Source organism: Chiloscyllium plagiosum, unplaced genomic scaffold (genome assembly GCF_037043375.1).
Source record: "Chiloscyllium plagiosum isolate Xiang-an unplaced genomic scaffold, Cpla_swu_hap1 HiC_scaffold_37, whole genome shotgun sequence".
Taxonomy (NCBI): domain Eukaryota; kingdom Metazoa; phylum Chordata; class Chondrichthyes; order Orectolobiformes; family Hemiscylliidae; genus Chiloscyllium; species Chiloscyllium plagiosum.
This window is the reverse complement of record NW_028270175.1, coordinates 88,962,111-88,980,489: the sequence shown is the minus strand read 5'-3', so window position 1 is coordinate 88,980,489 and position 18,379 is coordinate 88,962,111.

The following is an 18,379-nucleotide window of genomic DNA, read 5'->3' as shown; positions in this document are numbered from 1 at the left end:
CCTGGAAGCGGGATGAGCCCCCAAGTTTACTGTTGTGGATATTAAATTGACTTGACTCAACTATTAGCAAGGGCAAAGAAAGGAACTTTATTTAAATGCTGCAGCATTGAACCCAGTACATTCATCTCGATGCCTCAATATAAGGGTTATCTGAGCATTGTTCAGATACTTGCCTTACACTGATACTTATCACACACTCAAGGGCAAAGACTGGGAAAACTCAAGCTGTTATTCTCTCAACCCCTGGTCTTGGACATAACAGTTTTTTCTGCTTTCACTGTGTTCGACTGTTGCAAGGTGGAGTTGAATGTTTACAAAACTGAAACAGAGACAAGCTGGCTGAAAACCTCACCAAAGTATTGTTTACAAAGCTCAGCACAGCCTTAAAAGTTAGAAAAGCATTCTCTTTCAAATTTCACAGTAAATGGATAATTTTACATTACAGTAACTAAGAGGATTCATGAGGGCACAGCGGTAAATGTGATCTATATGGACTTCATTCATGCATTCGACAAGGTTTCCCATGGGAGACTGATTAGCAAGGTTAGATCTGAAGGAATACAGAGAGAACCAGCCATTTGGATACAAAACTGTCTGAACGGTAGAAGGCACAGAATGTTGGTGTAGGGTTCTTTTCTGACTGGAGGCCTGTGACCAGTGGAGTGCCAAAAGGATCAGAGCTGGGCCCTCATCGTTTACATAAATGATTTGGATGTGAGCATAAGAGGCATAGTCAATAAGTTTGCAGATGATACCAAAATTGGAGGTGTAGTGGGCAGCAAAGAAGGTAACCACAGACTACAACAAGATCTTGATCAGATGGGCCAATGGGCTGAGAAGTGGCAGGCGGAGATTAATTCAGATAAATGCGCGGTGCTGCATTTTGGGAAAGCAAAGCTCAGCAGGACTTTTCCACTTAACGGTCAGGTCATAGGGAGTGTTGCTGAACAAAGAGACCATGGAGTGCAGGTTCATAGCTCCTTGCAAGTGGAGTCGCTGGTAGATTGGATAGTGAAAAAGGCGTTTGGTATGCTTTGCTTTATTGGTCAGAATATTGCGTCTATTAAACTGGCTGTCCAGGGCCTTGTTTAGGCCGGTTACGGAATATTGCATGCAATTCTGATCTCCTACGTATCGGAAAGATGTTGTTAAACTTGAAAGGGTCCAGAAAAGATTTACAAGAATGTTGTAAGCGTTGGACGATTTGAGCTTTCGGGAGAGGCTGAACAGACTGAGGAGTTTTACATCGAGCGTCTGAGGCTGGTGGGTGACCTTATGGAGTTTCACAAAGTTATGAGGGACATGGATAGGAAAAATAGCCAAAATATTTTCCCGGGTGTGTGTGAGTCCACAATTAGAGGTCATAGTTTTAGGGTGAGAGGTGAATGATATAAGAGAGATCTAACAGACAACTGTTTCACGCAGAGGGTTGTACGTGTATGGAATGACCTGCCAGAGCAAGTGGTGGAGACTGGTACAATTGCAACATGTAAAATGAATTTGGAAGAGAATATGAACAGGAAGGGTGAGGAGGGATATGGGCTGGGTGCTGGCACGTGGGACTAGATTGGGTTGGGATATCTGGTCGGCATAGACGGCTTGGATCGAAGGGCTAGTTTCCTTGCTGGACATCTCTATGACTGTATGACTAGTTCACCACAGATCACACCAGATGGCCGACTTTCCAAAGACCGCAATTTCCCCTCCCACGTGGTTGATGAAGCCCTCCCATGCATCTCATCCATTTCCTGCACATTCACACTCGAAACACACCCTTCCAACCCCATGACGGGCAGAGCCTCTCTTGTTATCACCCTCCACCCCAGCTAACATTTGCAGTCAATGTACAGCCTTCGCCATTTCTGCCACCTATAAACAGAACCCAACACCAGAGATATATTAGTCTCCTCACTCTTAACCGCTTGAAAGAAAGTCCATACCTTCCGCTACTCTCTCGTCAGGACCACTCCCACACCAATCCGCCCAACCATCCTAGCTGCTACCTTTGCCACCGCAGGGATTGCAAAACCTGGGCCCACACATCCCGCCAACCAGGGTCCAAAGCCACAAAGAAGCCGTCCACATCCATCAGACTTTTACCTCCATTTCCATACATGTCAGTTACTGTATCCATTGCTCCCGATGCAGTTTCCTCTACATTTAGAAGACAGGATGCTGACTCGACGAGCGCTTCAGCGAACACCTGCACGACACCTGCACCGACCACCTCATTGCCAAAAACTGCAATTACCCTCCCACTCCACCGAGGACATGTCGGTCCTGGGCCTCCACCATCGCCACTCACTTCTCACCCGACTTTGTAGAAATCACGCCTCATCTTGAGCCAGGGTAACCACCAGCCCAATGGCATCAATGTGGATTTCACCAGTTTCCCCATGTCCCCTCCCCCCACCTAATCCCAGTTCCAAACTTTCATCTCAGCACGGCGCTCATGGCTTGTCATACCTGTCCATCCTGCTTCCCATTTAACAGCCCAGAATTCCCTCTGACCTATCACCATTGCCCCACTTCCATCCACCTTTTTCACTCTCAGCAGCCTTTCCCCGAGCCCCACGCACCTGCCATTTAATCTCTCCAACCCTGAGGCTCAAGCCCTCAACACTAAGGAAGGGATTTTGCTGAAATATCGATTTTCCTGCTCCTCCGAAGATTCCTGAACTGCTATCCCTTTCAAGCAACACACCCCCGACTAATCTCCAGGATCTGCACTTCTCCCTTTTTCCTACGAAAATGAAGCTGTGTTTTGAGTGTCAGCTTCATTCTATTTGTGTATTGCATGCTCTGTCCGCCCACAAATCTCAGGCACGAGATCTGACCTTGTTCTTGATTGCAGATGCTGCTTTTCAAACACTGTTTTAATTCTGACATTTGTGTCACTGTTTTCTCGATTCTGTACCTTCATTCTCAGCGTGATGACCGATCAACTGTGCATTAGCAGAAATTAGGTGCACTTTCCCACGCACCAAAGAATCACCACATTTCTTTTGATTCCTACAAGACTTCACTGTGCAAGAAAGAGAGAAGAACACCTTTACTAACTTAAGATCAGTTGAGTTGAAGAATACCCATCTTTAACTGCTGCGGTCAGATCGACTCGACCGTCCTTCTCCTGAGGAGTGCCGTGAGTTTATAAAATAATCATACACAGATGCGTGAGTTTCAAGCAACAGATCAAACATTGGTGTAAAATTTTCCACCCTTTTTATTCACTTGTGTCCGAATTGTGGACAGTTCTTAATCATCCCAATAAAAGAGTACAGACTCTTCCTGATGATCCTCGCTGCATTCCTGCCCATTCCCTGTGCGAATGAATTATCTCCTGACTGGTTAAAGATAGCTCCCTACTGGAGAAAGTATCACTGTATCGTTTATGTCAAAATGCAGCCCGATTCTCCGGGACACATAAATCACTTCATGTCCGGCTCTTCCTCAAAGAGTAACATGTATTTAGGACCCACTCCAGTGCAGGTTCACAGTGAATTCACACGTTCTTTACTTCACATATAACACATCATATCAGCACCTTTACTGAAAGCTAAACATCGTGCTATATACGAAATTCCAGGTGCATTTATTCAAATGAATGTCTGCCACAACATCTGTCTCCGTGGTCCTGCTCTGATTGGTCGTGAAGAGATTATCAAATGTAACTTCCAAAACCACAATTTATTGGCAAGCAATTGAAATATTTCCAAAGAAGCAAATCAACTTGTTCAAATAATCTCAACTTTCTAGACTTTAACTGTAACCTGGGTGGATACTACATTCGAAGGTTCTCCTGAAGTATACCAGAAACGAGTTATTTCATTTTGATTGTCACTCTGAACAACTGTTTCAAAACGTTATTTGTAAAACTGGAAGCTCCTTGGTAGATTTTAACTTGCTTGGCTTTTGGGATTGACACTTGTTCTAAATACAGCCAATATGACCCAAGATTCCTCTGCTCCCCCACACTTTCAGGAATCCTTTAACCCTGTATTCTGCATTGAAATTCGCTCTTCCAACATGAACGACTTCACACTTGTTCGGATTTAACTCCATCTGCCACATATCAGCCCAGATCTGCAACCTCGTAATGTTCCATTGCAATCCACAACAGCCGAATACACGAGCGACAATTCCACCAACCTTCATGTCATCGGCAAAATTACTACCTCACCTCTCTTCTACCTCATCTAACTCATTTATAAAAATCGCAAAGAGCAGAGCTCCCCTAATCAATCACTAAGGACGTTCACTGGACACCGACCTCCACGATGCCCTATTCAATAATCTTCAGTGTGCACTTGATGGTCACTGTTATTGAGGAATTTTTTAATGTAATTTTTTCAGCCTGCCAAAGTTAAAGTTAACAGATGAAATTTAACTGAGTATCCTGCATGACTTTGCCGCTTTGGAAAGTTAAAGAAATACTCCTGTCTCTAATTTATCCTCCTGTATTAAAGACAAAAAAGGCTTTCATGGTGAAGGAAGAAACGGAAATCAATTTTTACATTGTATAGATTTAATGAAGGATCGAAGCATTTCATCTCTGTCCCTCCTGACTCTGTCAGTTCATGTCTCGTTATATATTCTCCACGCACTAATACGTTTACTCATCATTGGATAAAATTAACAGATGTAGTCAGTGTTACTAAAACATTTATCATCTGCGGGGCTGCCAAGATGTCTCAGCAGGTCGGACGGTTGTTTGAATCACTTCCAACACGAGGAATTAATGAATGGCTTCTCCCCGATGTGAACCCATAGGTGCCTCAGGAGCTTGAACGGCTGAGAGTATCCTTTCCCCCACACACAGCATCATTCACAGTGAGTGTTGCAAGTATAGAATAAGTTGCCAGACGGAGAGGTAGAGGATGGTAGAAGTATAAAGCTTATAATGCATCAAGATTGGTCAATGCGTAAGAAGGGTTGAGAGAGTTATGTGTCAAATGCTGACAGATGAGATGCGAGTTATTAATGATATATTGTCAGCGTGGACAAGTTGGACTGAAGCATCTGATTCTGTGCTTTCAATTCCTATGACTCTCTCTCTCTCTCACTCTCTCTCTGTCATGTCTCGCTGCGATCTGCCCTCAGTTCAGACAAAGAGCTGGGATTGGCGCTGGGTCAGTGGAAAATGGATAGCTCCCACTTCTAACCATTTTTACCAAATCACATCCCTGGGAGTGGATAAACTGAAGTCGACTCCAGTAACGGCAGACTTCGAGTTTGTTCCAGGCAATGAAGATGTGTGTGACGAAGATATGGAGTGTGTGTGAGACGGAGAGTGGGAGAATGTGGGTGAAAAACAGGGTGAGGCTGTGTGAGACAAAAACAGGAATTGTGTATATGACCAGACAGGCAGCGTATGTGTGACAAAGACAGGCAGGATGCGTGTGTCCTCAAACATGAGAGAGGTTTTTGATAATGTATTTATGTTCGGACTTGCCATTGAATGATTTGATGGACAGTTTGCATATCCAGCTGACATTTGACGTTTTTTTCTGGAAATATTAGCATGAATTATTTTATATACAATCTCTCAGCACTGTCACTCCGATAGCACTCACTCCCCCCACACTGAACGGGCGACGATGGTACTTACTCAGCACTGACCCTGTGACAGTACCATCTCGCTCAGTACTGACACTCCAATAGTACCTGCTCCCTCAACACTAACCCTCTGACAGTGCCCACTCTCTCAGCATTGATCCTGTTACAGTAACCGAACCTTCAGCGCTAACCATCTAAGAGTATCTGCATCCTCAGCACTGATGCTCTGACAGAGTCAGCTCCCACAGCACTGACCCTCCAATAGCGCCGCTCTTTCAGCACTAACTTTTTGTGTTGGAAAGGGAAAGCACCATTCCGTCAGTTCTGGCGCTCCGACAATGCATGCTGTCTTGGCTCTCTCATTGGAGCCTGGTCCTGGTGCACTATTTTACTCACTTGCACAGTGTTCAGAAGATGTGAAGCAACCAAAGATATCATCGGTGAATTCCTGCGCCAAATGATAATAATCTCCTGCAAGTGAGGGAAACAGAGGGAGATGAGCTGAAAAACTATTTGTCCCTATCAACTTTAATGAATTCCTGTCTCATCCTCAACACAGGTCCAAAACCTGCGGCCAGACTGCCTCTTACTAACAGTCACAGACAACATTGGACAACAACGGGGTAATGGGTCGGTCAGGGTTTAGATTTGGATGTCGGTGAGCAATTTCGTGATCGCATACACAATTCGGTTACGTTTATCAAGCAAGAGAAAGCGATTGTTACATACTGCAGGGAAAGTCTCATGGCTGACGGAAAGGCAATTATGATGCGATTTGGCAAGATTTAGTGTGCACTGGATGTGGAAGTAAACGGATGGGATGACCACAATTGAAATGTGGAACTTACTCAAGGAACTGCTATTGCATGTATTTGATGAGTATGTACCTTTCAGGCATGAAGGAAGTTGTCGAGCGAAGCAGGCGTGGCTTACTAAAGAAGTTGAAGCTCATGTCAAGAGAAAGAAGAACGCTTATGTTAGGATTTGACGTGAAGGCTCAGTTAGGGCGATTGAGAGTTATAAGTTAGTTAGGAAAGACCTGGGAGTCCAGCAGAGCCATGGGAGGATATGAGAAGTTGTTCGCGGATAGAATCTTAGAAAACCCTAAGTATTTCTACGTGTATACGGGGAATAAAAGAATGACGAGAGTAAGATGAGGACCAATCAAAGATCGTAGTGAGGAATTGTGTGTGGAGTCAGAGGAGATACGAAGACGCCGAATGAATAACTTTCGTTAGTATTCATATTGAATTAGATCAACGTTGTCGAGGAGAATCTGATACAGGCTACGAGACTAAATGGGACTGAGGTTTACAAGGAGGACTTGTTAACAATTCTGGTAGGTGTGAAAATAAGTAAGTCCCCTGGGTCGGATGGGATCTATCCAAGGATTTCCTGGGAAACCAGGAAGGAGATTGCAGAGCCTTTGCCTTTGATCTTTATTTCGTTATTGTTGACAGGAATATCCCTCGAAGATTGGAGGATAGCAGAAGTTGTTCCCTTGTTCAAGAAGGGTAATACAGATGATCCAAATAATCATAGACCAATAAGCCTTATGTCTTTTTTATGAACAAATTATGGAAAGGTTTATGAGAGATAGGATTGACAATCATTCAGCAAGCAACAAATGATTTCAGATGGTCAATATGGTTTCGTGAGCTTTTTGAGAAGCTGACCAAACATGTGGATCAGGGTAGGGCACTTGACGTGGTGTACATGGACGTCTGTAAAGCCTTTGATAAGATTCCACATGTTAGGCTGTTGGAGAAAATGCGGAGGCATGGGATTGACGATGATTTCGCAGTTTGGATTGGAAACTGACATTCTGATAGAAGGCAGCAAGTGGTGGCTAATGGAAAATATTCAGACTGGAGACCGGTTACGAATGGTGTGGCACAAAGATCTATTTTGGGACCACTGTTATTTGCCATTTTCATAAATGACTAAAACGCAGGTATAAGCGGATGGGTTAGCAAACTTGTAGATAACACTAAAGTTGGTAGAGTAGTGAACAGTGTGGACAAATGTTGCAGTTTGCAGGGGAGCTCGGATAAACTGCAGAATTGGTCTTAGAGGTGGCAAATGAAGTTCAATGCAGCTAAATATGAGGTGCTTCACTTTGGGAACATCAGCAGGAAGTCAGAATACTGAGTTAATGGAAAGATTCTTGGTAATGTGGATGTGCAGAGGGATCTTGGAGTCCATTTGCATAGATTCCTGAAAGTTTCCAGCCAGGTTGACAGTGGTGTTCAGAAGGCATACGTTGTGTTAGGTTTCCTTGGTAGAGAATTGAGTTCCTGAGCCATAATGCCATGCTGCATCTATACAAAACACTTGTGTGGTTCCACTTGGAATATTTTGTACTGCCTGGTCGCCCCATTCCAGGAAGGATGTGGAAGCATTGGAAAAGTTGCAGACGAGATTTAACAGGATATTGCCTGTTCTGGAGGGAAAGTCTTATGAGGAAAATCTGAGAGACTTGGGTCTGTTCTCATTGGAAAGAAGAAGGCTAAGAGCGGATTTGATACAGAGTTACAAGATGATAAGAGGATTAGATAGGTAGACAGTGTAAGTCTTTTTCTCAGGATGATGATGTCAGTTTGGTTGGGTGGTCATAAATACAAATTGATGATTTATAGATTTAAGCCAGATGTCAGAGGCAGGTTCTTTGCTCAGAGAGTAGTAACGGCGTGGAATGCCCTGCCTGTCGATGTCGTTAGCTCAGCCACATTAGACAGATGTAAAAAATTCTTGGATAAGCACATGGATAATGATGGGATAGTATGGGAGATGAGCTGAGATTAGTTCACAGGTCGGCGCAACATCGAAGCCAAAGGGCTTGTGCTGCGCTGTATTGTTCTATGTTCTGAAGCCAAATCTCCACTTCGGGAACCTCCAACCCCATGGCATCAATTGGGATTTCACCAGTTTCCACATTTCGCCTCCCCCACCTTACCCCACTTCACAACCTCCAGTTCAGCACCGTCCTTATGAGCTGTCTCATTTGTCCCATTGCCTTACCACCCATGTACATCACGCTCCCCTCCAAACTATCAACATTACACTCTCCCCCGTGCACCTATTGCTATCTAAGATACCTTCAGCCCAGCCCCATCATCACACATTTAGCTCTCCACATTCGAGGCTTCCAACCAAATTCCTGATGAAAGGATTTTGCATGAATCGTGGTTTTCCTGCTCCTCAGATGCTGTCTGACATGCTGTGCTTTTCCAGCACCACATTCTTGACTCTAATCTCCAGCATCTGCACTACTCACTTTCCCCTATTAATCATGGGTGTTTATAACGTCCACCCTCCCTTTCCTGACTCCATTTTCAATAAAGTTTAGAGATCTGTAAACAATACATCAGCTATGTCCCAAGAATAGCATGAGACATATCTTGGTTTTCGATTAATTTGCAGGGCTCCTTCATTTCAGTCATTCCCTTGTGAGCATTACGAAAATACATTGTTTTTAGCATGTCATTCTCCAGAACATCAACCCGCCCATCCGCAATGCGCCCTCCCCCATCATTATTAATAGACCACATTTACAGAATCACGAGAAAACTCGGGAACACACAAGTTACGAAAAACGCTCGAAGCGAGCCAGACTGCTGTTGTAGAAAAGTTGGATCCTGTGACATGGATGTGTTTGTAGAGGGTGCAGGACTGTTGCCATTTCATTACAGTGAATGTCCCAGGATTTAGTTTGGAAAAATAAAACTGATTGGGGATAGCGATCGCATCGGGAAGTCCAGGCTGAAGTTTGAATTCGTGAAAAGCCTGTTTTATGGATCGTGCAACGAGTCAGCTCACCCGTCTTTGTTGCGTAAATGGTCAACACGTTCATCCATTCACCGAACAGTTGGTGGTTTGGGACCACCCAAGGTCGGATCTCTCACGGCTCATACTTCATTGGTTTTCTTTCCTGCACAGCTCCGGGTTTTTAATGTGGTCAGGAAAATGTTCCCCAAACAGGAATCTAATCCGGAACAAGAAAGGAATTTCTGTATTGCTTTAATGTCTAATGTAAAGAAATTTGGATTTTCAGAATCTGAAACAAAAGTAAAAAATGCTGTGGAAAGTCTGGGGTTTGCCAGTACTACTGGGAGAAAGCGGAGTTCGAATAACTTCTGAAGAAGTTCTGAAACGTTGAATCGCCTTTTCCCAGCCCAGATCCTGCTCGACCTGCTGAGTATTTTCCTGCAATTTCCGCCTTATTTTAAGCTGAATGTCGATTCCACCTATCGGGGTGGAACACCCAGACCCACTTTGTCCCGACATTTCATCGATTTGAAAGGTGTGGTGTTTGAATTCAAATAAACCAAACAATGACTCAGAACTGCTAAGTTCCGCAGAGACAGAGACCTGGAAATGACTAATTCAGCAGTGAGCACATAGCCTTCTGTAGTTGTGACCGAGTGGTTAAGGCGATGGATGTGAAATCCATTGGGGCATTCCCACGCAGGTTCGAATCCTGCCAACTGCGGTAAAGGGCGGAGTTTGCTTTGCACTTTCTTTTTTGGGATTCAGATCATGGCGGAGAGAATCACTTTATTCAGGTCATGAATGGTGCAAATTTCCAGTGCACTCAAAGAACTGCACAGATGTACACTTACATTGCCAAATTTGTTTAGACTCGTTACGATACAGCGTAAACCCTCCTGCTTAATATAAAACACAGAAACGCTTTATGGCGTACAGTAATCTGCAAAAATTCGATTGGCCAAGAACGGCACAAAGTAAAAATTAAGAACTTTATTTCTAAAGTAAAAGAGCAATTAATTAACAAACCACGATTGACAATGTATTTCTATTACCCATTGTGTCGTTCCCTTCGATAAAACTATTCAGCTAAAACTCCCAATTAAAGTTAAGAAAACAGCTCTTCTTTTCTCAAAGCCAGGCAGCTGCAGGTTCTTTTCTTCAGATCTTCTTGTGTCTTCTTTTTCCTTGTTAGGAAATTCTGTGTCACACGTCACTGATCGAAAACGCATTTTTCAGAAATATCTTTTTTCAAGAAGATTGTTACATGCAAGGACTTGGCAGTCCTCCTCTCAACTGTTCAATGTCCCCCGTATCATACCTCAGAGAATCTGATTGTGTCATTGTTTTTTAAGATTTTCAATAGACACAATTCAAATTTGAATTGAAATTAATATTTTATTCTGGATAACATTTAAACTGAGTGGTCAACTCGAAATGTTTATGTCTCTCGGCAATAAACTAATAGAGTTGTTCGACCTAGTATTACGTTGTTGTATTTTTGATAATGCTTGTTGCAGTGTCTGGTTATTCTGCTGCTTTTAACAGTCGTAGCCGTGCACCAATATGTTTAAAATACCTTGCCTCCTCAGGAAAAATGAACCATCATAATGAAGAAATGTTTTCGTTTTAATTTTTAAATACTTTACCCTGACATACCGATAAATTTAATATAATATCGCCTTAACTTTTTCCTTTCTATACACATAAAACATTAAATAAAGACAAATCTCATCTAAACGCCATAAGTTGAATCTGCGCTAACCTGTCTGTGAATGCATTCTACAGACACGCAACACATCCGAGTTATAAATTGAAAGTCTCTACCAAAAGAAGCTAACGAAATAGTATCATATTCTTATATATAAAACGTTTTAGCGGATTGTGGTCAGTGTACATAACCGTTTCTGAACCATTGTTCGGGCATATACATTAAATTTGTAAGGCCAGTACAAAAATCAATAGTTCTTTTTTGATTGTGGAGCATTTCCTCTGCTAGATGTTGATTTTCTTTGAAAAGTAACCAACTGGCAGTTCATTCTCATGCTTATCTTTCCTGTAGAAGTACAGCTCCAACTCAAACGTCACTACCATCGATGGCGAATTTAAACGTTTTTGAGAAGTTTGGTATAGGTAAAACTGTACAGAGATCCCCTGTGGACATTCCCCTCAGCAATAAGTATACCGTTTTGGATACTGCTGGGGGGGATGACCTACCAGAGGAAAGCCATAGCGGTCAGTTCTCTTGCATTGAGCCTGACACTGTGGCAAAGAAGGGAAGGGGGCAGAATAGAAAAGTACTCGTGGTAGAGGACTCGATAGTTAGGGGAATCGACAGGAGATTTTGTGGTCAGGATCGGGATTCCCGGAAGGTATGTTGCCTCCCTGGTGCCAGGGTCCGGGACGTCTGCGATCGGGTGTATAAGGTTCTAAAAGGGGAGGGCGAACAGCCAGAAATAGTGTTACATATTGGCACTAATGAAATAGCCAGGAAAAGGATCGAGGATATAAAAACTGATTTCAGGGAGTTAGGACCGAAGCTGCAAAGCAGGATGAACAGAGTAGTGTTCTCTAGTTTACGACAGTTGCCACGAGATAGCGAGGCGAGGAACATGGAGATGGCGCAGCTTAACACGTGGCTGCACAGCTGGTGGACGAGGGAGGGCTCCAAATATGTAGATAATTGGGATGCCTTCTGGGGAAGGTGGGACCTGTACAAGAAGGACGGGTTGCATCTGAACTGGAAGGGGACCAATGTCCTGGGTGGAGGTTTTGCACGAGTAGTTCGAGAGGGATTAAGCTAGTATGGCAGTGGGGTGGGAACCTGAGCTGTATACCGGAGATGAGAGTTGATGCAGATGAGGCAGTAGCAAGAGGTAGACCAGCTCGTGGGAAGCATTTTCCTGGCAAGGAACCAAAGTATCAGTTAAAGTGTGTTTTCTTTAACGCAAGGAGTATCAGGAATAAAAGTGACGTACTTATAGCATAGATCAGTACCTGGTGCTATGATGTTGTGGCTATCACAGAGACATGGGTTTCTCAGGTGCAGGAATGGTTGCTGAATGTTCCAGGGTTTAGAGCATTTAAAAAGAATAGGGAGGGAGGGGGAAGGGGAGGGTGTGTAGCACTACTAATCAGAGAGGGTATCACAGCTACAGAAGCTTCCATTGTCGAGGAAGATCTGCCGACCGAGTCAGTATCGGTGGAAATTAGGAACAGTAAGGGATCAGTCACCTCGTTAGGGGTTTACTACAGCCCCCCCCCCCCCCCCCCCCCCCAATAGCAGCAGGGAGATGGAAGAAACCATAGCTCGGAAGATTTTGGAAAAGTGTGGACGTAGGCGTTGTTGTAATGGGTGACTTTAACTTTCCCAATATTGATTGGAACCTCCTTCGAGCAGAAAATTTGAATGGAGCTGTTTTTGTAAAGTGTGTTCAGGAGGGTCTCCTAACTCAGTACGTTGACAGGCCGACTGGGGAAGAGGCCTTTCTAGACTTGGTGCTCGGCAATGAGCCGGGGCAGGTATCACATCTTGTGGTGGGAGAGCATTTTGGTGATAGTGACCACAACTGCCTCACATTCTACATAGCTATGGAGAAGGATAGGATTAGGCAAAATGGGAGGATATTTAATTGGGGAAGAGGAAACTATGATGCGATTAGACATGAGTTAGGAAGCATGGATTTGGAGCAATTGTTACGTGGTAAAGGCACTTTCGACATGTGGAGACTGTTTAAGGAGCAGTTGTTGCAAGTGATGAATAAATATGTCTCTCTGAGACAGGCAAGAAGTTGCAAGATAAAGGAACCTTGGATGACGAGAGTGGTGGAGCTTCTTGTCAAAAGGAAAAAGGTAGCTTAGGTAAGGTGGAGGAAGCTAGGGTCAAGCTCAGATCTTCAGGATTACAGGCAGGCAAGGATGGAGCTTACAAATGGTCTGAGGAGAGCCAGGAGGAGGCACGAGAAAGGCTTGGCAGAACGGATTAGGGAGAACACAAAGGCACTTTACACTTATGTGAGGAATAAGAGAATGGTCAAAGAAAGAGTAGGCCCGATCAGGAATAGCATAGTGAATTTGTGTGTGGAGTCTGAGGAGGTAGGGGAAGCCCTCAATGAGTTTTTTGCTTCTGTCTTTAGGCAAGAAACGAACTTTGTAGTGAATGAAACCTTTGAAGAGCAGGTATGCATGCTGGAATGGATAGCGATAGAGGAAGCCGATGCGCTGAAAATTTTGTCAAACATTAAGATTGACAAGTCGCCAGGCCCGGACCAGATTTGTCCTTGGCTGCTTTGGGAAACGAGAAATGTGATTGCTTCACCACTTGCGAAGATCTTTTCATCCTCGCTCTCCACTGGAGTTGTACCTGAGGACTGGAGAGAGGCAAATGTAATTCCTCTCTTCAAGAAAGGAAATTGGGAAATCCCAGGCAATTACAGACCAGTAAGTCTCACGTCTGTCGTCTGCAAGGTGTTAGAAAGGATTCTGAGGGATAGGATTTATGACCATCCGGAAAAGCATGGTTTGATTAAATGCAGTCAACACCACGGCTTTGTGAGGGGCAGGAAATGCCTAACAAAACTTATCGAGATCTTGGCGGATGTGACTGGAAAAGTTGATGAGGGTCGAGCTGTGAATGTGGTGTATAATTAGCTGGCCAACAGAAGACAGCGAGTGGTAGTAGAAGGAAAATATTCTGTCTGGAAGTCTGTAGTGAGTGATGTTCCACAGGGCTCTGTCCTTGGGCCTCTACTGTTTGTAATTTTTATTAATGACTTGGATGAGGGGATTGAAGGATGGGTCAGCAAGTTTGCAGATGACATAAAGGTTGGAGGTGTCGTTGACAGTGTAGACGGCTGTTTTAGGCTGCAGCTGGACATTGACAGGATGCAGCGATGGGCTGAGAGGTGGCAGATGGAGTTCAACCTGGATAAATGCGAGGTGATGTATTTTGGAAGGTCGAATTTGAAAGCTGAGTACAGGATTAAGGATAGGATTCTTGGTAGTGTGGAGGAACAGAGGGATCTTGGGGTGCAGGTACATAGATCCCTTAAAATGGTCACCCAAGTGGGCAGGGTTGTTAAGAAAGCATATGGTGTTTTGGCTTTCATTAACAGGGGTATTGAGTTTAAGAGTCGTGAGATCTTGTTGCAGCTCTATAAAACTTTGGTTAGACCGCACTTGGAATACTGTGTCCAGTTCTGGTCGCCCTATTATAAGAAAGATGTGGATGCTTTGGAGCGGGTTCAGAGGAGGATTAGCAGGATGTTGCCTGGACTGGAGGGCTTATCTTATGAAAAGAGGTTGACTGAGCTCGGACTATTTTCATTGGAGAAAAGGAGGAGAAGAGAGGATTTATTTGAGATATGCAAGGTAATGAGGGGCATAGATAGAGTCGATAGCCAGAGACTGTTTTCCAGGGCAGAAATGACTAACACGAGGTCTCTTAATTTAAGCTGGTGAGAGAAAAGTATAGAGGGGATGTCAGAGGCGGGTTCTTTACACAGAGAGTTGTGAGAGCATGGAATGCGTTGCCAGCAGCAGTTGTGGAGGCAGTGTCATTGGGGACATTTAAGAGACTGCTCGACATACATATGGTCACAGAAATTTGAGGGTACATACAGGAGGATCAGTGGTCGGCACAACATCGTGGGCTGAAGGGCCTGTTCTGTGCTGTACTGTTCTATGTTCTATGTTCTAAAACTGGTTTGGTGGTTAATATCGACTTCAAATGGTCGAGTGTCTTCTGGCATGGTACTATCCACTGAAACGTTGTGTTCTTATTCAGCAAATCGGTTAACGGTGTACTACACGAATATCGTTTGGAACCGACTTCTGACAGAGTCCGCTGAGTCTGAAGAATTGAAGAAACTCTTTCTTCGAGGTTGATCATGGAAATCCCTCGGTAGCCTTCGTCTTTACTTTCCTTGGGCGTGGGGGGTGGGGGTGCGAGTCAACCTCCCATGACCGATGTTACATCCCAAGAACGTCACCTCTGCTTTCGTGAATTCTGTTTTATTTATGTTTGGCATCAGAATTGCTTCCCGTGGTCGTTCAAAGAGCTCTGCCAACAGTCTTTTGTGATCATTCCTTGAATTGCTAAAGATCACGACATCGTCCAAATAGACTGCACAGTTTGTCAACCCAGCCACAACTCTGTACATGTGTCTTTGGAGTGTGGCGGGCTTGTTTTTCAGTCGAACGTGCATCACATTAAACGGATATAGCCTGTATGGAGTTACAAACGCAGAAATATGTTCTCCAACTTTGATAATAGTATCTGCCCGTGGCTCCGCAAAATGCTCGCATTCTGGCCCATCTGATCAAGATCCTGTTGTAATCTGTGGTAACCTTCTTTGCTGTCCACTACATCTCCAATGTTGATGTCATCTGCAAACTTACTGACTATGCCTCTTATGCTCACATCCAAATCATTTATATAAACGATGAAAAGTAGAGGACTCAGCACCGATCCTTTTGGCACTCCACTGGTCAAAGGCCTCAAGTCTGAAAAGCAACCCTCCACCACCATACTCTGCCTTCTACCGTTCAGCCTGTTCTGTATCCAAATGGCTAGTTCTCCCAGTATTCCTTCAGATCTAACCTTGCTAATCAGTCTCCCATGGGAAACCTTCTGCAACGACTGACTAAAGTCCATATAGATGACATCTACCGCTGCGCCCTCATGAATCCTCTTACTGTAATGGAAAATTATCCATTTACTGTGAAATGTGAAAGAGAATGTTTTTCCAACATTTAATGTTGTGCTGAGCCTTAAAACAATACGTTGTTGAGTTTTGCAGTCAGTTTGTCTCTGTGTCAGTTTGAGAAACAAAGAACTCGACCTTGCGACAGTCGAACTCAGTGAAAGCAGAAGAACTGTTATGTCCAAGACCAGGGGATGATAGAATAGCAACTAGTGTTTTACCAGTCTTTGCCCTTGAGTGTGTGATAAGAAACAGTATGAGGCAAGTATCTGAACAATACTCAGATAACCCTTACATTGAGGCATCGAGATGAATGGACAGGGGTCAATTCTGCAGAATTGAAATATAGCTCCTTTCTTTGCTCTTGCTAGTCGTTGAGTCAAGTCGATTTAATTTTCACGACAGTAAACTTGGGAACTCGTCCCGGAATTAGGCATCTGGATGGGATTCTGAAGATTCCCACGAGGCGTAGGCGGTAGCGCCTTGAATGTGTTTCACTTCATATTGAGCGCTCAATTGGCCCTTATGCATGAGAGGGCTGGGAATCGGTCGACCGCCCAAGCGAATCGAATAGAGTCGGGGTAAGAATCGTGGCTAAAGTAATCCGACATAGAGACTCATTCTAATAGAATAAATACATCAGGAGCATGCTTTAGTTAACTCTCGCGTGGTGTAAGAGCAAAACCCAAGGGAAGGGGATTGCCGTTTCTAGAGTCTTTCAGAGACAACACATTTAAGGGTGGTTTTAGGATTGGAGCCACCAAAGGCGTACTGGATACTTGTTTTTTTTGGTTTAGGAAAACCAAGGCATTGAGGCGGACGTATCCAATGCGAGGGGGGTCCTCCGGAGGTAAATAAGCAAGGCAAAAGAAAATGATAATGGTACCGCGTGAGAGAGAGAGACCTGAACAATTTTCCAGTTACATTAAAATTGGACTCCAGCAAGAGCAAACGAAAGGAGAGTCCACACAGTACTTGAAATGGCCAACCGAAAATACAATACATGCTCAATAATGACGACCCAGTGTCTGTAAAGCAGTTAGAATTGTGAATCAAGGAATATAGTTTACCGGAGTGAGGAAGTTTTAGTAATAGATAGCTGGAAATATTGAGGTGGAGGTTGGAGGAGAGAGAGGAGAAAAGGAAGGGAAATTTGAGCCTGCGAATTGGAGTGCTTATAACATGTAAGGCTGAGGCTGACATTAGGGAAAGGAAATCTTAAGTAAGTGATATATCAAGTACACGTACAAACACCAGCACACACGCAGACGTGCACGGAAAACAACCCAACGAATCTGCACAGTATGTTAAATATGTTTCAGATTCTGTCCTTGATGACTGCCATTTGAGACCTACAGCCCCCCTGCGGGATCCACCTGCCGAAGGTTCCACGTCAGCGGCCGCCGCCTCAGGGTCTGCTGTATCACCGATCGCACGCAGTACCTGCCACCAATTGAAGGAACAAGCCTAAAAGAAGGACAACCACTCCAAGAAGGAAAGGGACCCAGGGCCTCTTCGCGATGAACCCCAGACAGATGATGAGTCAGACAGTGAGGGTACTGCCGAATGATCAACTAACCAGGCAATTCTGCAAGCCCCAATGGTTGAAGTTGCAGGCAAAGAAGGGTATCCAGTGTTGGTCCACTGGCCATGGTCCATGAAGGATCTGGAAAGTGCCTATGGACAGTTGCCTGACTCAAGAGAGGTTGGAGGTAGTCAGTTTGCCAAAGAAGTGACGAAGTTCTATACTGAATTTCGTCCCATGTCACATGAGATGAGACGTTTCCTGGGACGAAAACTTGGTGCCGATGTCACTAAAATCGAGTATAATTGGCCAGCCACAAACATTCATGCCAGAGTAGCCAACATGCAAGCGGACCAGAACGGAGACTTTAATGCTTTTGTTGCAGCTCTGGCAACCGCCATAAGGGAGGCATTCCCAATGCGAATGGACATCACCAAAATAGCAAACTGTAAATAACGGGAAGGTGAGACAGGGTCCCAGGACCTTAAGCGCCTCACTGAAGTCCATAACGCCCGCTGTGGACTGAGACCACCTGATGACATCACGGCGGCAGAAATCACGCCGTATGAGGCACACCTGAATAACAACTTCATCAATGGAATGACGGACGAAATATCGAAAACAGGTAAAAGACACATGTACTACCTGGGACACGGGAAAGCTGAATTTGATAGAACAACATGCGATCCATGCTGAAAAACTGCTTACACAAGAGAAGGATAAGCGGAAGCTAAAGATGGAATAGCAAGCACATAAAGCTCAGCTTACTATGATGCAAATTATCACCCAGCCGTTGGAGGGAGGTGCTGCAGGAAGAGAGAGAGGT